We start from the raw sequence: 15,055 nt of genomic DNA on the forward strand, positions 1-15,055 counted from the left end.
CATCATGGTCAACAAAAGAGTCCGAAATGCAGTACTTGGATGCAATCTCAAAAATGACAGAATGATCTCTGTTCGTTTCCAAGGCAAACCATTCAATATCACAGTAATGCAAGTCTATGCCCCAACCAGTAACACTGAAGAAGCTGAAGTTGAACGGTTCTATGAAGACCTATAAGACCTTTTAGAACTAACACCCAAAAAAGATGTCTTCTTCATTATAGGGGACTGGAATGCAAAAGTAGGAAGTCAAGAAACACCTGGAGTAACAGGCAAATTTGGCCTTGGAATACGGAATGAAGCAGGGCAAAGACTAATAGAGTTTTGCCAAGAAAATGCACTGGTCATAACAAACACCCTCTTCCAACAACACAAGAGAAGACTCTATACATGGACATCACCAGATGGTCAACACTGAAATCAGATTGATTATATTCTTTGCAGCCAAAGATGGAGAAGCTCTATACAGTCAGCAAAAACAAGACCAGGAGCTGACTGTGGCTCAGACCATGAACTCCTTATTGCCAAATTCAGACTCAGATTGAAGAAAGTAGGGAAAACCAGTAGACCATTCAGGTATGACCTGAATCAAATCCCTTATGATTATACAGTGGAAGTGAGAAATAGATTTAAGGGCCTAGATCTGATAGATAGAGTGCCTGATGAACTATGGAATGAGGTTCATGACATTGTACAGGAGACAGGGATCAAGACCATCCCCATGGAAAAGAAATGCAAAAAAGCAAAATGGCTGTCTGGGGAGGCCTTACAAATAGCTGTGAAAAGAAGAGAAGCGAAAAGCAAAGGAGAAAAGGAAAGATATATGCATCTGAATGCAGACTTCCCAAGAATAGCAAGGAGAGATAAGAAAGCCTTCCTCAGCGATCAATGCAAAGAAATAGAGGAAAACAACAGAATGGGAAAGACTAGGGATCTCTTCAAGAAAATCAGAGATACCAAAGGAACATTTCATGCAAAGATGAGCTCGATAAAGGACAGAAATGGTATGGACCTAACAGAAGCACAAGATATTAAGAAGAGATGGCAAGAATACACAGAAGACCTGTACAAAAAAGATCTTCACGACCCAGATAATCACGATGGTGTGATCACTCACCTAGAGCCAGACATCCTGGAATGTGAAGTCAAGTGGGCCTTAAGAAGCATCACTACGAACAAAGCTAGTGGAGGTGATGGAATTCCAGTTCAGCTATTCCAAATCCTGAAAGATGATGCTGTGAAAGTGCTGCACTCAATATGCCAGCAAATTTGGAAAACTCAGCAGTGGCCACAGGACTGGAAAAGGTCAGTTTTTGTTCCAATCCCAAAGAAAGACAATGACAAAGAATGCTCAAAGTACCGTACAATTGCACTCATCTCACAGGCTAGTAAAGTAATGCTCAAAATTCTCCAAGCCAGGCTTCAGCAATATGTGAACCGTGAACTTCCAGATGTTCAAGCTGGTTTTAGAAAAGTCAGAGGAACCAGAGATCAAATTGCCAACATCTGCTGGATCATAGGAAAAGCAAGAGAGTTCCAGAAAAACATCTCTTTCTGCTTTATTGACTATGCCAAAGCCTTTGACTGTGTGGATCACAATAAACTGTGGAAAATTCTGAAAGAGATGGGAATACCAGACCACCTGATCTCCCTCTTCAGAAATTTGTATGCAGGTCAGGAAGCAACAGTTAGAACTGGACATGGAACAACAGACTGGTTCCAAATAGGAAAAGGAGTTCGTCAAGGCTGTTTATTGTCACCCTGTTTATTTAACTTATATGCAGAGTACATCATGAGAAACGCTGGACTGTAAGAAACACAAGCTGGAATCAAGATTGCCAGGAGAAATATCAATAACCTCAGATATGCAGATGACACCACCCTTATGGCAGAAAGTGAAGAGGAACTCAAAAGCCTCTTGATGAAAGTGAAAGTAGAGAGTGAAAAAGTTGGCTTAAAGCTTAATATTCAGAAAACAAAGATCATGGCATCCGGTCCCACCACTTCATGGGAAATAGATGGGGAAACAGTGGAAACAGTGTCAGACTTTATTTTTCTGGGCTCCAAAATCACTACAGATGGTGACTGCAGCCATGAAAGTAAAAGACACTTACTCCTTGGAGGGAAAGTTATGACCAACCTAGATAGCATATTCAAAAGCAGAGACATTACTTTGCCAACAAAGATCCATCTAATCAAGGCTATGGTCTTTCCTGTGGTCATGTATGGATGTGAGAGTTGGACTGTGAAGAAGGCTGAGCGCTGAAGAATTGATGCTTTTGAAGTGTGGTGTTGCAGAAGACTCTTGAGAGTCCCTTGGACTGCAAGGAGATCCAACCAGTCCATTCTGAAAGAGATCAGCCCTGGGATTTCTTTGGAAGGAATGATGCTAAAGCTGAAACTCCAGTACTTTGGCCACCTCATGCGAAGAGTTGACTCATTGGAAAAGACTCTGATGCTGGGAGGGATTGGGGGCAGGAGGAGAAGGGGACGACAGAGATGAGATGGCTGGATGGAATCAGTGACTCTATGGACGTGAGTCTGAGTGAACTCCGGGAGTTGGTGATGGACAGGGAGGCCTGGCATGCTGTGATTCATGGGGTTGCAAAGAGTCAGACATGACTGAGTGACTGATCTGATCTGATGTATAAAATAGATAACTAATAGGAACTTACTATATAGCACAGAGAACTGTACTCAGTTCTCTGTGATGACCTAAATGGGAAAGAATTCCAAAACAGGGGATATATGCATACAAATGGCTGATTTACTTTGCTGTATGGTAGAAACTAACAACATTATAAAGCAACTATATGCCAATAAATTAAAAAAAAAAAAGTCTGCCTACATTTTTGTGAACTCATTCACAAGCATGGAATTACCTGGAAAAATGACTCCAGGGAGAATGGTTGAAGATCTTCTGAAATCCCGTTTATGACAAATTTAATTGAAATTCTATCACATCTTAACATTCTGGGAATCTTCATGTACGAGAGTGTGTTGTGATAGATGCATTTATCTACCTAGTTGACTTGTATTCAGCTCATGTTGAAAGATGTGGAAGGCACCGTTTCATTGCATGCAGATATGTTATCACAGTTCTCTCTGTCCAGACCAGGTACACTGTGACCAAGGACAGCGTGGTCCAGTTCTTCTTCTACCAGCCGATCGGCCATCAGTGGAGACAAACTGACTTCTTTCCCTGCGCTGTGACATGTGGAGGAGGTGAGGCACAGGCTTTGTTCCTAAATATTTAGAGCTCAGATTTAAAAATGACATGTTTGTGTTTTTGAAGCTGACTTTAAAGTTGGTGTGCTAATTAGAGACGTGTAACCACGCAGCATCTTACTCCACAGCCTGGGACGCAGTGGGGTTAATGAACATGCCTCTGCCTTATTCTTGAAAACAGGTGAAAACTGGATTTAGAGAACACCCCTTCCCCGTTAGAACTGGAAACATGTTTGCATGTGTCTCATGGACCCCAAAATAAGAGCAAAGACATAGGGAGGCTTTCAAATTCTATGTCTTTTAAAATTCTAATCCTAAAGAATTCTTTTTGATTCTAATTATCCATGAGAAAAACAACAAATATCTTTTTAGTTTTAATTTATTTTCCAGCTTTCACACACAGCTAAATATGTGTTTTCATTTGGACACTGAAGTTAAAAGAGATGCTTTCCATTCTGGGAGGGACATGTACTCAGCTTAGTTCACTTGGCTCAGTTCTTTGGAGGAGAATAGGTTTTCTCATATCTGAATGCTCAAGGAAAGCCACAATCAGCCCTGCTGGTCGGGATTCCAACCTTCATGGGACTCACCTGGCTGTGAGTCCGTCACCAAAGATGGCATTGTCTGTGAGGACAGAAGGAACATGTTAGTCTCCTTTCGGAGGTTCCCCCAACATCCTGCCATTTTCTGTACATTGGCAGAATTTTAGTACATTTGTTCTTAATGTAGGAAAGCAGTCTGTCTTATTTCTTTCTCTTTTAGTTATCTGTGTACTGCGACAAAATTAAGGAGGAAAATTAATTGTCTCTCTCCCCAAATTATAAACACCTGTATGGTCTTTGTCTCCTAGAAATATGTTTCCATTTAGAACAAAGAAATTTTTCTTTGACTCGAGGAGCTATAATTTCATTCTGTTATTATTTTGGGGAAAATACACACACATAAAACCCACAAGGAAAGCATTACCAAAATCTAATTATATTAGTAATCAAATCTACATGATTTATGTAAATGGCATTTCAGAGTTTGGGATAATGAGGAAGGCTAGTAGGCTGGTCTCCAAGTACTTGGGTGGACTTCCCCAGTCTTTTCTGCAGTCATCTGTGTGAGACACATGAGGTTAGTTCAGGGAAAGTACCCGGACTGGCATTGCCATCTGACGTTGCAGACTTTCTGGCAGATGTTGGTGCCCAAGTCATATTTTATTGACTCCATTTGGATTTTCGTTCCTGTGGTTTTTGACCTTGCTTTTTATAATGCATACCAGTCTGTCCTTCTACACTCAGCTTACATTTAAGCCACAACTTGTAGGAAGCTCTAGTGTTTTATAAAATCAGATTGCTCTCAGCCATTAAGCCTTTAAATGTATTTTTGGAACTTTATACCAGTTGACTAAGGCTGAGAACTTAATTTTGGACTTTTTTTTCTTTTTTTCTTTTGAAGAGCTCATTCTGGTTTTGAAAAATTACCTTTTTTAAAAACTTAACATGACACTTATGTAGTGACAGGAAACTTGGAATCAGATCTTTCAGGAAATAGAAGCATCATTTTGTGAGTTGTTTTTTGAATTTACAGCCCTCATCCATATGGAATGTTCACTTTCCTCAGAGACTGTACAAACTGATTGAATAGAATCAGGAATAAGTCTTCATTCCTTCTTCTTTGAAGGCTTATGAGGCAGGGGGAGATGTAGATGGGAGGGCTTTGTTCCCCTGTATAGAAAATTCTATTTCCCCTGTTAGAAAGTTCACTGTTGTCAGAGGTAACCTAGGTACTCCAGGGCAGGAAATGAGGAAAGCAATGGAATGTTATACAGAAGAATGAAACAACAGCTCAGTACAAGGGTACTTCTCAGAAATGTAACACTGAGTGAGAAAAGTAGAAAACAGAAGTTGATTTAAGACACTATCATTTATTTAGTCAAAGCAGATAGACATGAAACAACATTACAAGAGACGAATGTATATTTAACACATTACCAATAAATAGATGTCTCTGGGGGATTGTAATGGAAGAAGGGGAAATATAAGGAAACAAGAGCCTTGCACAGTGCCATTTACAACAGTAAAGAGATATGACACTGACTATCTATCCTGTACATGAGCTCCAAAAATTTTCAAAGGAGTCTATTATAACTTTCTAATCATAAGTGCTAAAAACAGGGACTTCCCTGGTGGTCCAGTGGTTAGGACTTTGCCTTCCAATGCAGGAGTTGCAGGTTTGGTCCCTGGTTGGGGAACTAAGATCCCACATGCCTTGTGGCCAAAAAGAAAAAGAAAAAGAAAAAAAAAAGCCAAAACATAAAACAGAAACAGTACTGTAGAAAATTCAATAGACTTTAAAAATAAAATGGTCCATATCAAAACAAAAATCTTAAAAAAGTAAGTGCTAAGTATAACACAAATCAGTTATAATGCAAGTTATAACGCAAGTAGTCATTCTCAATCTTGGTCACACATTTCAGTCATCTTAGAAGAACCTGAGAGTCTTTTTTAAAAAATCTTTTTTTTTTTTGCTGGTCAGTTCAGTTCAGTTCAATCGCTCAGTTGTGTCTGACTCTTTGAGACCCCACGGACTGCAGTGCTGCAGGCCTCCCTGTCCATCACCAACTGCCAGAGTTTACTCAGACTCATGTCCATTGAGTCAGTGATGCAATCCAACCATCTCATCCTCTGTCATCCCCTTCTCCTCCCACCTTCAATCTTTCCCAGCATCAGGGTCTTTTCAAATGAGTCAGTTCTTTGCATCAGGTGGCCAAAGTAGTAGAGTTTCAGCTTCAGCATCAGTCCTTCCAATGAGTACTCAGGACTTATTTCCTTTAGGATTGACTGGTTGGATGTCCTTTCTGTCTCCTTTCTGACTCTCAAGAGTCTTCTCCAACACCACAGTTCAAAAGCATCAATTCTTCGGTGCTCAGCTTTCTTTATAGTCCAACTCTCACATCCATACATGGCTACTGGAAAAATGATAACTTTTACTAGACAGACTTTTGTTAGCAAAGTAATGTATTTGCTTTTTAATATGCTGTCTAGGTTGGTCATAACTTTTCTGCTGCTGCTGTACCATATCACCCAGGCTTTGTTTAAAGATTTACATTTTTAACAAAGCTTTGACACTCATGATCTTATTCACTCCCCACAGTAACTGTAAACCTAAAGGAGTCTGGGAAGCTGGAAGCAGCACTCAGTGCAATTGCTAGCTCTCCATAAGGGCTTTTGCTAAAGCGCTTGACACCCTCTTCTGATTAAGCAGTGGGCATCTGCTGCAGGACGATGGAATTATGAAGGAACAGCATTAGTTACATTTGGAGAAGATGGACAAATAAAAATATGGTCAAAGACTGAAATGCTAAGATATACTTTAGCTCATCAAGGAACACCAGTGTATTCGGTAGCATGGGGCCCTGATTCAGAAAAGGCTCTTTATACAGCAGACAAACAGCTGATCATTAAACCACTTCAACCAAATGCTAAAATTTTACAGTGGAAAGCTCATGATGGCATTATTTTAAAAGTAGATTGGAACTCTGTCAATGATTTAATTTTATCTTCTGGCAAAGACTGTAAATATAAGGTATGGGAGAGTTACAGCCATCCTCTCTACAGTTCTCAACCTCATGAGCATCCTATTACCTCAGTAGCCTGGGCTCCAGATGGAGAATTATTTGCCGTTGGATCATTTCATTCTTTATGCTTGTGCAATAAAACTGGGGTAAGACATAGTGGTGACCAATCACAGATGTGCTGTCATAAATGTGATAATGCACAACACACCTAGTTCTCAATCTTTAAAAACATTTTCAGTGATGCATTTGACTGCATCTTTCTGATTTGTCTTCTTAATATATTGGTTCAATCAATTCCAGATTTATGGGATCATTCAAGCTCTTTAAGTTCAATTTGAAGACTGAGTATGTTCTCTACTGTCTTTCTGAAAATACTTATTTTAAGCATATTTGTGAAAGATAGTAAAGTGTTAAAATTTATGCCCAATCAACATAGAGAATTGAGTTTTGAACTTTTTTTTTAAACTGTCAGTGTGCTTCATACACAGAGAAGGCAATGACACCCCACTCCAGTACTCTTGCCTGGAAAATCCCATGGAGGGAGGAGCCTGGAAGGCTGCAGTCCATGGGGTCTCTGAGGGTCCGACACGCCTGAGCGACTTCACTTTGACTTTTCACTTTCATGCATTGGAGAAGGAAATGGCAACCCACTCCAGTGTTCTTGCCTGGAGAATCCCAGGGACCGGGGAGCCTGGTGGGCTGCCGTCTATGGGGTCGCACAGAGTCGGACACAACTGAAGTGACTTAGCAGCAGCAGCAGCATCTGCTGCTTCTACCTTCTAGGTAGCCTGGGAATAAAGGAATGGCTGTATTTCTTCAGTTGCAATGAGACCATGGGAACAGATAGGACCCACTCCTCCCACTTTGACCTGTGGGAATGCTGATTTCTTAATTGTAATGCTTCTGATTTCATTGGACCAGGAGGGGACCTGAGTGTTGGTATGTGTTAAAGGCTCCCACATGGTTCTGTTTGTTATACAACCAGGGTTGAGAACCACTGAGTTGAGTTTCTTAAGGAAGAAAGAAAAAAATGTGTGGCAAGCGATAACATTGTCAGTTCATTTCAGTTGCTCAGTCGTGTCCGACTCTGTGACCCCATGAATCACAGCTCGCCAGGCCTCCCTGTCCATCACCAACTCCCGGAATTCACTCAAACTCATGTCCTTCGAGTTGGTGATGCCATCCATCCATCTCATCCTCTGGCGTCCCCTTCTTCTCCTGCCCCCAATCCCTCCCAGCATCGGAGTCTTTTCCAATGAGTCAACTCTTCTCATGAGGTGGCCAAAGTATTGGAATTTCAGCTTTAGCGTTAGTCCTTCCAAAGAACACCCAGGGCTTATCTCCTTTAGAATGGACTGGTTGGATCTCCTTGCAGTCCAAGGGACTTTCAAGAGTCTTCTCCAACACCACAGTTCAAAAGCATCAATTCTTTGGAGCTCAGCTTTCTTCACAGTCCAACTCTCACATCCATACATGACCACTGGAAAAACCATAGCCTTGACTAGATGGACCTTTGTTGGCAAAGTAATGTCTCTGCTTTTGAATATGCTATCTAGGTTGGTCATAACTTTCCTTCCAAGGAGTAAGCGTCTTTTAATTTCATGGCTGCAATCACCATCTGCAGTGATTTTGGAACCCTAAAAAATAAAGTCTGACACTGTTTCCACTGTTTCCCCATCTATTTCCCATGAAGTGATGGGACCAGATGCCATGATCTTCATTTTCTGAATGTTGAGCTTTAAGCCAACTTTTTCACTCTCCTCTTTAACTTTCATCAAAAGGCTTTTTAGTTCTTTTTCACTTTCATTGCCAAGGAAGTCCCAAATGGATGCACTACTCAGACACTCCTGTTCTGCCACTTTAGGGTTTCAGCTCAATTCTGCTCAATATGTGGATATCCACTTGAAGAGCGTGGTTCCTGACCATTACTGCCATTACTACCCTGAAAATGTGAAACCAAAACCCAAACTGAAGGATCCTTGCCCATCAAGGTTTGTATCACTGCCCTTTGGTACATGTATACAATGGAATATTACTCTGCTATTCTATTCTAATGAGGTGTATGAACCTGGAGCCTGTTATGCAGATTGAAGTTAAGTCAGAAGGAGAAAGACAGATATCATATATTAACACATATATATGAAATCTAGAAAGATGGTACTGATGAACCTATTTGTGGGGTAACAATGGAGACACCGACATTTGTAGATGCAAGGAGGAAAGGAGAGGGTGGAATGAGTTGAGAGGGTGACATGAAAACATACATTACCATATGTAAAACAGACAGCTAATGGGAATTTGCTGTATGACACAGGGAGCCTGTATGACACAGGCTGATTCATGTTGATGGATGGCAGAAACCATCACAATTTTGTAAAGCAATTATTCTCCAATTAAAAATTTTAAAAAAGAAATCAACAGCAGCTGTGACAGATCCATTCTTATCAAGCAACACAGTTCCGTTGCATGACCTTGAATGTACCCTGGTGGCAGGTACCTGTGAAACCATTTGTAACCGTGGTCAAGAGGCATTAGGCTCATCTGCTCACTCATCTGGTTCGAGCTTGTGGGCTCTGTGTCCATGTGCTGTGACCTTTCACTTTTTGTCATAACCTCTCTGAGCATGTCTTGTGTATACAACCTGAAAGGTCTCTTCATTCAAGTACATCTAGTCCACCCCACTCCAGTACTTTTGCCTGGAAAATCCCATGGGTGGAGGAGCCTGGTAGGCTGCAGTCCATGGGGTCGCTAAGAGTCGGACACGACTGAGCGACTTCACTTTAACTTTTCACTTTTCATTTTCATGCATTGGAGAAAGAAATGGCAACCGACTCCAGTATTCTTGCCTGGAGAATCCCAGGGACGGGGGAGCCTGGTGGACTGCCATCTATGGGGTCACATGAAGTCAGACATGACTGAAGTGACTTAGCAGCAGCAGCAGCAGCAGTCCACCTACCAGCTGTGAATATCAATAATTCACCATTTTAGCTTTTTAAACTGGGTTACCGATGACCACATTTCAACTTTTGAAGTGTTCACCTTAAACTCAGTATAAATAATGCATAGTGCAGGAAGTGCAGAGTTTGACTGCCAGAGGAGAAAAGCTATGCATAAACCATCCTGCTGCATAACTTAGTACCTGGTGACTTGGATTGCCTGGGGAAGTTTACTGGCTTTGCAACAGGATCCTAAAATAACAGCACACTATCAAGTCCCAGAATCCCCCAGCTCCCTGCCAGCTGGCTGAGACAGTGTGCAAGTGGAAAGGGAAGTGTTCTCAGTGGATTTCATTTCCTATCACAAAGCTGTGCATTTCCTGTAATCTCAGGTGTACACAATCACGAATAGAGATCTTTTCAAAAGACAGATTCTGTTAAACAAAGTGATTTTCTAAAGATCCTGCTAATAAGACAGTGTGTTAATATCATGAATATATTTTATCACAATAATTTAAGAGGATAAAAGGGAATAAATAGGTTTATCTAAATTAAGAGTTGAACATATACTACTTTAATGAGTATATACTACTAGCTTCATTTCCTTCATTTTCATGTAGAATTGGGTAAGTTTTATATCAGAGATGTTCCTAAAAATTAAGGAGTTGGTAGCATAAGTGTGCCAGTGGAAAGAGAATTTGGGGGGAAATGGTTCAGAACCATCAGTGTCAATATAATTTGAAAGAGCTCTGTCTTTTGTCATATGACATCTGTACTAGTCAAATGAGTAAATGTATTGAGTAATAATTATATTCTCATGATTTCATTTCTAGCGATGGATTTAAAGAGATCATGCCCTATGACCACTTCCAGCCTCTCCCTCAGTGAGTTACGTGTTTCCTTTCCCTTTCTGTAATATGCTCTCAGCAGTTTGCAAGGAGCTTTAGTATCTGTGAAAGGTGAAAGTGCGGTCACTCAGTCATGTCCAACTCTTTGCGACTCCATGGACTGTAGCCTACCAGGCTCCTCAGTATATGGGATTTTCCAGGCAAGAATACTGGAGTGTGTTGCTATTTCCTTCTCCAGGGGACCTTCCTGACCCAAGGATGGAACCTGGGTCTCCCACACTGCAAGCAGACTCTTTACTGTCTGAGCCACTAGGGAAGCCCATAGTATCTGTAGCAGTAGTCTTAAATGTATGAGACTAGACCCTTTACAGAGAGCTAAGGGAACAAAAACTTTAATTACATAATAAGATTTTTCTAAGAATTAGATGGAATAGGCTGCCTCAAAGGTGATATTTTCTGTCACTGGAGATGTCATGCATGCATTTATACCTAGGTATTATAGAGGGGAACTTCCCTGGCGGCTCAGTCAGTAAAGAATCCGCCTGCAATGTGGAAGACCTGGGTTTGATCCCTGAGTTGGGAAGATCCCCTGGAGGAGGGCATGGCAACCCACTCCAGTATTCTTGCCTGGAGAATCCTCATGGACAGAGGAGCCTGACAGGCTACAGTCCATGGGATCGCAAAGAATCAGACATGACTGAGTGACTAAGCACAGTACGTTACAGAGGGAGCTGACACATTGCAGTTGATTAGATATTTACATTCCCTTTTCTACCTAGACATGTTAGGATGATTCTTTCTGACTCTGAGTGTGTACGATTCCCTGGTAATATTGTCCACTGGTGTTTTATACTTTAGAATCAGATTGAAGATGCTTTCACACAACAGCCTCTTGTTATAATACACTGGGGCAGGTATGTTACTCCCATCTGACAATAACTTTCAGGACCAAGGAGTTAAGACAACACAGTGTGTGTAGTAGTTAAGATTAAAGTCTTATGGCTGTACTTGTTGCAATCAACTTTGCAAACTTGAAGCAAGCAACAAATGAATAATGTGTTTTCACTTCTTTGCTTTTGAGCTGGGAACACAACCCTTGGACTGCATGTTCAGTGTTCTGTGGAGGCAGGATTCAGAGACGGACCTTTGTGTGTGTGTAGAAGTCCATGCATGGAGAGATACTTCAAGTGTAAGAATGGAAGTGCATGTATGCACCTAAACCCAAGGTGATGCAAACCTGTAATCTGTTTGACTGTCCCAAGTGGATTGCCATGGAGTGGTCTCAGGCAAGATTTGAGAACATGCCACTTTTTAATTCAGTCTCAGACTTTAATGATTATTTGCTCTGTGGCCAATACTATACTGGGAAACATGGCGGATGCAGAAGTTGTATGTGAACATGGTTCCTACTCCTTAAGAGCTGAGAAGACAGTTGAAGGATGATATGAGGGGAAATGTTGGAGGCATCAGAGCAGGTAAGATTGAGAACAATGGTACATCTGAAAGGAACAGGCATTGAAACAGAATTATTTGGAAAGTCTTTGTTGCCCTTGTAGTGCTTAACCCATGTTTCAGATTCACAGACTTTAACCCTGCAGGAGCCTAGAGAAGGCATCACTGTGAGGTATGGCTAAGCCAGGATGGTGGAGTAAAGCAGAAATGACACAGAATGACTGGAGGTGAAAAGGCCCTAATTCATCTGGATTAAAGAGAGAACTCATGTTATTAAGAATTGGAAGATTAAGACAGAGATGCTAAAACTGACACTGGAAGTGTGTTCTTTTTTAAAATATTTATAATTTATTTGGCTATACCAGATCTTACTTGAGGCTTGTGGGATCTTTGATCTTTCCTGTGGTATGTGGGCTCTTTTTAGTTGTGTCATGAGGAATCTTTAGTTGTGGCATATGGGATCTTGTTCCCTGATGAGGGATTGAAACTAGGCCTCCTGCATTGGGAGGGCTGAGTTCCAGCCACTGGACCACCAAGGGAGTCCCTAGAAGTGTATTCTTGATCTGGTAGTTACTGTGAAGCTTCACTGTTTTTGTTGAAGAGAGTAAATGTGTTATATTTGAAGTTAATGAGGTAAGATAGACTGATGCTGGGAAAGCCCAGAGGCAGGCAGCCTATTTGGAAGCCACTGAGATACTGTTGTTCAGTCACTCTGTCGTGTCTGACTCTTTGGGGCCCTGTGCACTGCAGCATCCCAGGCTCCCCTGTCCTTCACTATCTCCCAGTGTTTACTTAGACTCAAGTCCATTGAGTTGGTGATGCTATCTAACCATCTTATCCTCTGTCATCCCCTTCTCCTCTTGCCTTCAGTCTTTCCCAGCATCAGGGTCTTTTCCAATGAATCAGTTCTTTAACTCAGGTGGCCAAGAGCTTCAGTTTCAACATAAGTCCTTCCAATGAATATTCAGGGTTGATTTCCTTTAGGATTGACTTGGCTTGATATTCTTGTTGTCCAGGGGACTCTCAAGAGTCTTCTCTAGCACCACTGTTCAAAAGCATCAGTTCTTTGGTGCTCAGCCTAACCTTCACATCCATACATGACTACTAGAAAAGCCATCGCTTCGACTAGATGGACATTTGTCAGCAAAGTAATGTTTCTGCTTTCTAATACAATGTCTAGGTTTGTTAAAGCTTTCCTTCCAAGGAGCAAGTATCTTTAATTTCATGGCTGCAGTCACTATCCTTGGTGATTTTGGAGCCCAAGAAAATAAAATTTCTCACTACTCCCACTTTTTCCCCTTCTATTTGCCATGAAGTGATGGGACTGGATGCCATGATCTTAGTTTTTTGAATGTTGAGTTTCAAGCCAACTTCTTCACTTTCCTTTTTCATCCTTGTCAAGAGGCTTTTTAATTCCTCCTCACTTTATGCCATTAGGGTGGTATCATCTGTGTGTCTGAGGTTGTTGATATTTATCCTGGCAATCTTGATTCCAGTTTGTGATTCATCCAGCCCCAGCATTTGAAATGATGTACTCTGCATAGAAGTTAAGGAAGCAGGGTGACAATAGACAACCTTGATGTACTCCTTTCCTAATTTTGAACCAGTCCATTGTTCCATGTCTGGTTCTAACTGTTGCTTTTTGACCTACATACAGGTTTCTTAGGAGGCAGGTCAGGTGGTCTGGTATTCCCATCTCTTTAAGAATTTCTTGAAGATGGGTCTATGCTGCAAAAGGCCTCTATATCCTCTGAAACTCTTCTCTGACATTTTAAGAAACATCTATGGTCTTAGGAAAGAATCTCAAAGCTTTATGAAGCAGTGATGAAGTCATTATTTTTACAGCAGGAGGCTCTGGGATGGAATTCCACTTGGCCTCTTAGGAACTACTTGACTTTGAGGAAGGTCCTTAGTTGGCGGTTGTTGATTGGCTCATCTGTTAAATAGGAATGAAGCTGTTGACCTGCCAGTGTATCAGAACCCTTAGTGAGATCATGTCTGCAGAGCACTGTCTGTTCTGTTGCATGTGCCCAAGGCTTCTTGACTTCTCCCAGGGGTGGATCCAGGATTGGTGGGGCCTGAAGTTTAAACAATATGGAGGTGACTTTAAAAAATTTTTATTTTGTTCAAGTATAGTTGATTTACAATGTTGTGTTAATTTCTGCTGCACAACAAAGTGATCAAGTTATACATATATATACATTTTTTTTCATATTCTTTTCCAGTATGATTTATCACAGGGCATTGAATATCGTTTCCTATGCTCTACAGTAGGACCTTATTGTTTATCCATTCTATATGCAACAGTTTACATCTGCTAATCTCAAACTTCCAGTCCATCCCTCCCCTACCAAGGAGGTGGTTTTTTAAGAAAAAAAGAATACAAAACACAAATATTGAGTATCTAAATACATGTTTATTTAGAATAATGAAATTGTAAGAAATTACAAGTATTTTAAAGTTGGCAACCCTAATGTGACTCTGGACTTGAGTTAAGAATAATGTATCAGTATTGGTTTATCAGTTGTAACAAAGGTACCACACTAATGCAAGATATTAATATTGGGGGATACTGTGTGTAAAGGACGGGGGCATATGGGAACTCTTATACTAACTGGTCAGTTTTTCTTTTTTAAAATATTTTATTTTATTTTTATTGCACTATAATCACTGCTCAATTTTTCTGTAAACCTTAAGTAGTCCTAAAAACTAGTCTTGATTTAAGAAAAAACATGCATACATGCATATGTACTTACAACATAATGTACATAAACTGCAAAGATATCCTGGATATTCATGACTTGAGAAAATTCCATTCATAGGCAAAAGTACCTTCTAAATCATAAACAAATTATTCAAGAAAAGAAATGCTGGCAACACAAAATTCACGAAATTTGGAGAAAATAACATAATGTTTTCATTCATTTTAACTGCCTTATTATACCTATAGTATTTTTTCCTACATTTTTGGCTGAATACTCTTAGAAGGCCTTTTCATATGATATTTTTGCAAGATAAGTTTCTATACA

At 40.6% G+C, this 15,055-nt stretch overlaps 1 long non-coding RNA gene across 2 annotated transcripts in view; it reads left to right on the top strand.

Annotated features, from left to right (window-relative positions):
* Window positions 1-15,019, top strand: part of LOC787624 (uncharacterized) — a 56,540-nt gene extending 41,521 nt beyond the window's left edge. The window contains exons 4-6 of one of the 2 annotated variants that reach the window (XR_009493078.1): window positions 3,111-3,222; window positions 8,655-8,781; window positions 10,560-15,019. This is a non-coding gene — a long non-coding RNA (uncharacterized lncRNA). Of the gene's footprint in view, window positions 1-3,110; window positions 3,223-8,654; window positions 9,205-10,559 lie in introns of those variants that run through there. The other variant, XR_009493077.1, reaches the window with a different exon arrangement.
* The last annotated feature ends 36 nt before the right edge of the window (window positions 15,020-15,055 follow it).

The sequence above is a fragment of the Bos taurus genome, chromosome 27 (assembly GCF_002263795.3).
Source record: "Bos taurus isolate L1 Dominette 01449 registration number 42190680 breed Hereford chromosome 27, ARS-UCD2.0, whole genome shotgun sequence".
NCBI classification, from domain to species: Eukaryota; Metazoa; Chordata; class Mammalia; order Artiodactyla; family Bovidae; genus Bos; species Bos taurus.